This window comes from Dermacentor silvarum, chromosome 9 (assembly GCF_013339745.2).
Source record: "Dermacentor silvarum isolate Dsil-2018 chromosome 9, BIME_Dsil_1.4, whole genome shotgun sequence".
Taxonomy (NCBI): domain Eukaryota; kingdom Metazoa; phylum Arthropoda; class Arachnida; order Ixodida; family Ixodidae; genus Dermacentor; species Dermacentor silvarum.
Window position 1 is genome coordinate 16,384,320 of NC_051162.1, and position 7,325 is coordinate 16,391,644.

Consider the following 7,325-nt stretch of genomic DNA (forward strand, 5'->3'; position numbering starts at 1 on the left):
ACTTTGAACTGATAAAGGCCGTCGGGAGTAATAAAAGCCGTTTTCTCACGGTCCATGTCATCGACGGCAATTTGCCAGTACCCGGAGCGAAGGTCTATGGACGAAAAATATTGTGCTCCATGGAGACAATCCAGGGCATCGTCAATGCGTGGTAGCGGATAGACGTCCTTCTTGGTTACCTTGTTTAGGTGCCGATAATCTACGCAAGATCGCCAACTGTTGTCCTTTTTCTTAACTAGTACAACAGGGGATGCCCATGGGCTGCAAGAAGGTTCAATGATGTTACGAGAATGCATCTTATCAACTTCGTGTTGGATGATGTCTCGCTCAGTAGGAGAGACGCGGTAGGGTCGCCGATGGATTGGACTCGCATCCCCGGTGTTAATGCGATGTTTGACAACAGATGTTTGCCCGAGAGGACGGTCTCCAAGGTCGAATAAGTCCCAGTACGAGGCAAGGAGGCAACGTAGTTCATTGGCACACTGGGGCGGAAGGTCGGGCGCAATCATTTTCGTTAGGGCATTCAAGTCTGAAGGGGCAGGAGGCACAGCAAGATTTGCACACGAGGAGCCGTCAGCAGTTAAACTCGAAATGTGGTAGTCTCGGGTCGGCGTGATTTGCGCAAGTGATATGCCGCGGGGGAGAACTTGTGCACAAAGTCCAAAGTTCACTAGCGGAAGACAGGACGTGTTCTCCGTAATGGTAATGACGGTGTGAGGAAATGCGACGTTATGCGAGAGCAGGACATCCGGATTAGGGGTTACGATGTAGTCACCGACTGGAACGGGCGGAACGGGTGAAACACCTATGTAGGAAACGGCAAGGTGAGGGAGGCGAATATGCTCTGTGGAACATAGCCGGATCGGAGCACTATCGAGGGGATCAATAGCAACAGGTAGAGCGAGTTGCACAACACCAGCAGAACAGTCTATCAAGGCGGAATGGGCTGAGAGAAAGTCAAGTCCCAGGATTAGGTCGTGAGGGCAGTGTTCGAGGACATAGAATAAAACAGAGGTATGATGATCGGCGACACTCACACGAGCTGGACACATGCCAATAACGGCTGGCGTTCCCCCGTCGGCGACTCGGAGCACAGGCGGCGGGGCAGGAGTGAGGACTTTCTTGAGACGATGGCGAAGCTGAGCACTCATCACAGATACATGCGCGCCAGTGTCAATCAGAGCCGTAACAGGTACACCATCCACGTTCACTTTGATGAGGTTCCGATGTGTGGGCAGGGTCAGAAGAGGATTTTGGCGTCGGGTCGGTTTAGCAGCATCATCTCTAGGTGCTGCACCCATTAATTTTCCGAAAGCGTGCGCCGGAAGGAGCTTGGGGACGGTGACCGACGCGATGGGGGCGAGCGGGAGAAGCGGCGATGTGGCGAAGGAGAGCGGCTAGAACGGGTGGGCCGAGAAGTGTCGCCAGGAGTTACTGGTTGCGTGTGCGGTGGGAAGCGAGAAGTAGCACGAGGAGGACGGTCGGATGGGAGATAGGACCAAGGGGTCGAATTCCATGAAGAGCGGCAGTGACGTGAAATATGACCGATACGGCCACAAGTGAAGCATATTGGCCTGTCGTCTGGAGTGCGCCAGTCAGCCGGGTTGCGAAACCGCGGAGAGGCATTCACGTTTCGAGGGCGCATGGCAGAGGTGGACGAAACGTAGTCAGGCCGATTAATGGAGCAGACGTTGGTCAAGCCAACGTTGGCCAATTCCTGGCGTACGACGGTCTGGATCAGGGAAACGGTGGCCTGGCAATTGTCGGAGCCAAGGGTTGGGCTTGGCATAGGAGATGCGGCTTCGATTTCACGCCGGATGATGTGGACGATGTCATCAGAGCGATTGGGCGTAGGCAGACTGCGGAGGTCTTCGCAGGTGGACGTAGCAGCCGTGTTGGGGAGGCGGGGAAATGGGTGGGCAATGCGACGGCTCTTGGCCTCTTCAAATCGCCGGCATTCGGTAATGATGGCTTGTACAGTAGAATAATCCTTAAACACAAGGAGGTGAAACGCATCATCTGCTATGCCCTTAATGACATGTGCGACTTTATCAGCTTCGGGCATCCTCGGATCCACTTTGCGGCACAGAGCGAGCACGTCTTGAATGTATGTGAGGTAGGACTCGGTGCACGTCTGGACACGCGAAGCGAGGTCTTTTTGAGCGGCGCGCTGGCGTCCAACAGGCCTGCCAAACAAATCCGTGAGCTTCTGTTTACAAATGTCCCAGGTGCTAAGTTCCTCCTCATGGGTCTGAAACCAGACGCGTGCCGTCCCCGCGAGATAGAATATCAAATTAGCCAGCATGGCGGTCTGGTTCCAGTGGTTGCTCTTGCTCACCCGCTCATAAAGTTGAAGCCAATCTTCAACATCCGTGTTGTCAGTGCCGGAAAAGGAGCCGGGGTCACGCGGTTGTGCCAGAATGACGGTGGGCGTGGGGGCCGACGAGCCCGAAGCATCCTCGCCTTGAGCTGGCATGGTAGATGCAGCCAAGGAGAGCCCGCTGCGTAAATCCGTCTTGTCCTTGAGCCCGCAAACTCCACCAAAAATGTTACGGGGAAAAGAAGCAAGAAATATATTTACACTGTATTTACAAGTATGGCAGCGGCTGATAAGATCATAGCTCGCGAAGTCCAGAGCGTCGTCTTCTTCAAGTCATGAGCAAACGTCTTCTTCGTCGCTCTGTCACAATATATACACAAACATAAGTAAACCTGAAGGCCAACCGGAATACGGCTTAACACTGAAAGGACGGACAGAACTATTAGAGGACTTAAAGAATCATACATGGTTCAGTGAAGTACAAAACAAGATAAACAACAAAATTGACATTCAAAAACAATAAAGTACATTTACAATAAAATAGAAACACTTCTTTAAAAATATCAAAAAATAAAGAAAAATCCAAACAAGAAAAACTCATGGTGGTCTAAAGATTGAGAGATTCAACGTAAAAAAGTAAGAGCACTTCGTAGAAGATGCCAAAGGTATAAAGGAGAAATGAGACCTGATTTTAAAAAGGCCTATTATTTGGAACACGACATTTACAACAACCTGATAGAGAGTGCCAAAGAGAACAGTTGGCAAAAATTTGCGAAATGGTGAGAAAAACCCATTCACCTTACCATATAAAATAGCACGTGATCAAATTAAACAGAGAGTAATACTAACAAGTATAAAAAGATGATGGTGAAATAACAATATCGTTGGAGAAAACAATAACTACGTATTAGATAAATTGTATCTTATTGCACACGAAGAATACATTGGGGAAAGAGAAAAAGGATACTCAAAGAAAAGAAACAGAACAGATACCGGGAACAAAAACACAGGACAAACTATTTACTCAATTAGAACTAGACATTATAATAACAAACCTACGTAAAGATGTTGCACCAGGACCAGACAATCTGAACACCATTTTAATTCAAGAAATATATAAAGCACATAAGAAATTCTTTCTAAACTTATACAATGCGTGCCTTAAAAATGGATACTTCCCTAAAGAGTGGAAGTCATCAAAAGTTATACTTATCCCAAAGGGAAAATCTGAAGAAAAATCAGGAGTAAATAAATATCGACCCATAGCTATTAATTCGATATTAAAAATATACGAAAAAAACTTCTGAAGGATCCTACATATCACTTCTTAGTTACCAAAAACGCATTACAGAAGCACCAGTATGGTTTTAAGCACAATACATCAACTACAATGGCCCTTCACGAAATTAAGAAGAGAGTTATGCAGGCTAAAAGTGATAGACAAAACATCTTAACTGTCTCATTAGATATTAAAAACGCCTTTAACCCAATTAGACCAACAATTGTCAAGAGAAAACTAGACTGTCATTAAAATATCACAGAACTAATCTATGGTATTCTTATAGACAGCACAATCATCTGAAAGTGAGAATGAAAAAAATGATAGACATTTAAGAATAGTATCTCATCAGGGTTGTCCTCTCAGTCCACTTTTGTGGAACTTAACAATAGCTGATCTTCTTGAAATAAAATTGCCAAGTGATACACAAATCCAAGCTTTTGCTGATGATATAGTATTAACGATTAAGTTCAAATCCCGGAGTGACGCAGAGTATGTCAAACGAAGCCCTTAAAGCTATTCAACAATGGTCAAAGACAATGAAATAAATTTCCACCCAGACAAGTCGCAATTCTTAGTAGTTGGTAAAAAATACGAGTCACCCACCACACCTAAAAATGGGTACACAAAGAATTACAATGGTTAAAGAAATGAACATTCTAGGAGTAGTATTTGATAACGCATTTTCTTTCTTACTGCACCTGCAATATGTTAGGGAACAAATGGCTGCATTAACTTATAAAATAAACAGACCGTTTAAACAAGGAAATAACGGCAACTCGAACCAATGAAGGGAAAATATACATCCAAGGCAATGAAATAATTATTGTCTATGCATCACCAATTAGTTACACAAAAAAATTTATTATCCTAAAAAAACTTAAAGCTATTCAAAGAATACCCTTACTAACGATCACAAAAGCATTTAAGACAACTTCAAAGATTGGACTAACAATATTAGCTAATGTACCGCCAGTCTACCTTACAATAGAAAAAGAAAAGGAAATGCTCTATATATTACATGAATAGAAAAACTTTAAAGGGAAAGATAAGTTTTTCACGAGTAATGGTAAAATACGATCTTTGGCAAGATCATCCAGCTGACAGAAAAGAATACTTCTTTAGCAAAGAGGCGGATAACACATTAAAGAAGAAAATATACGCAGACGGTTCCAAGGCAGAAAACAATGTAGGAGCGGCATTTATAATATAAACGAAGAAAACTATATAGTAACTACTAAACAATACGAACTACCACCCTACTCGAGCAATTTTGAAGCTGGAACAATAGCAATTCTGAAAGCAATCACTCATACAAAAACAATGGAACATTCAAATAATTATCAACTATTTGCGGACAGCTTGTCAGCTATTAAGCTATTACTAAGCCTCTAAACAATAATCACTTGATTCAACAGATCAAAAAAGAATTAGCGACAGAAACTCTAAAATTAAATTAACATACATTAAAGGACAGAGCGGAAATTATGGAAACAATTTAGCCGATGAACTAGCGAAGGAAGCTGCAAAACAGGGTGAAGAAATAAAGATCCCAGTTACAAAAACAGTAATTAAAACAGAACTTAAGGAAAATTTATTTGGGAAATGGAACATACAACTTGGACAGCAGAGGGTCAAACCAGCTACATATATCTATGGATTAAAAATATAAAACAAATACCCTACCACTTTCCAACCAATTTCTACACATCACAAGCACTTTCAGGCCATGGCCGATTCCCACATTATTTTGAAAGATTTAAAATGCAGGAATGGAACGCATGTCAGTGTAAGGCACGAGTCGAGTCATTTGATCATTTTTTGTAAACATGTCCCATGGTAGAGTTGGAAAGAGCTAAAATGGAAGGTATACTTGGAAAACATTTATCTAAAGGAAAACCACAAATTATTAAAAACAAAACAACAGGGATATTGAAAAAAATGATTAAAGATTAATGAAAACATTTCACAGCTTTAATCCCATGTCTTCACACAGCTCTTGAAATCCTAAGCGGGAGATTCTCCTCGCTGGAAAGCTGGAGGCTGAGTCTGCTTTCGGTGCTCAAAAGTACAAACACTATGTGAAAGCAAGCACAATTTCACAACAATATACACAAAAAAGAGACGAAAAATAAACACAAAAAAGCAGCAAAACGCAACAAGGCACAAGCAAGCCTCAAGAAGAAGGAAAAGCTGCTCGTCAAGATGAAGAGGAAAACCATGTAAACATTTTGTTCTTATTAATAAATCAACCCGCTGCCGTGGCTCTCCCTTGGCTGTGGTCGCCGATTATGGTAGAATCAATCTCTCTTCCTTTCTTTTCTCTTAACTATTTCCCTTACTTTCTTCAATTCCTTACTTCTCTCCTTCATAGCCCTCTACTCCTTTCCCAATCCTAAATTTCCTCTCCCTCTTCTACCTGCGATACCTTGGTGGTGCAGGCTGGGCATCCTCTCTACGCCCTTCTCACATACTGTCCCTATCTACTCCACCACTCCTCCACATCACGAACAAAAGTCATAAAAGCAGGCACATAATGGCTTTAAGGGGGAGAGAAATAAAAAGTCCAAAACCCACTCCACATCTCAATACGTCTCGAAAATTTAAACAGAAACCTTCTAAATATAAAATGTATAAAAAATAAAACACAGCACCAATGGTGGCCCCGAGAAATTCGGGAACTTAGACACACCAAAGAGAGGAAAAAAAAAGAAAGAGACAGAGAGAGACGGACATTAGCCAAGCGCCATGCATAACGGCTAAAGCCGTAAAAATGACTCCAAAATAAAAAGCCTTTCGAATTACTCAAGATGAAGGCTCAGTAGTAGTAAACATAAGGCATACTGCCTCACTATTCAAACTGGTGGCATTACAAATGGCATCAGTGGCATGTTCGCAACTGGGAATTTGGTAAAATAAATAAATAAAATAATAATAAAATTTTAAAAAATTCCTAAAAAAGAAGGAAACCATTTTCTCGGTACGGCCCTGGCTATACACATTTATGTTGTATATCTCTACACTACTTACTTTTTACATATGCGTGCAAAAAAAAAGAAAAAAGGAAAAAAAGAAGGAAGTAAAAGAAAAAGGAAAAAAAATAAAGAGGGTAAATAAACAATAACGGCGTGTATTCCACCCTAATATTAGTCTTTATTACAAACTTGTACAATCATTGTGAACAAATCTGTAAATATATAGCTCTTACATTTGAAAGGTTTAAAATGCAGGAATGGAACACATGCCAGTGTAAGGCACGAGTCGAGTCATTTGATCATTTTTTGTAAACATGTCCCATGGTAGAGTTGGAAATAGCTAAAATGGAAGGCATACTTGGAAAACATTTATCTAAAAGAAAACCACAAATTATTAAGAACAAAACAACAGGTATATTGAAAAAAATGATTAAAAATTAATGAAAATATTTCACAAGGTGAGGTGAGCAAACCGTAATATGTGTAAAAAAAGAAGAAAAGAAAGTCATTATCAAAAAGAAGATTCTCAAGCCCTGGTCTTCGAGAAAAAGAATGTCCTGGAATATAGGCCCTACCAACAAACAAGTGGTCAAGTCAAAAGCTCAAGTCAACAAACAAGCAATATTTGTGAGTCAAGAGGAAGACTACTCAATCATGTTATTATATATAGTGTGTAAATTTGCTCAAATGGATTGTCAGTCAGGATGAAGACCCAATCATGTCAATACATTTAGTCGGTACATATATAGTA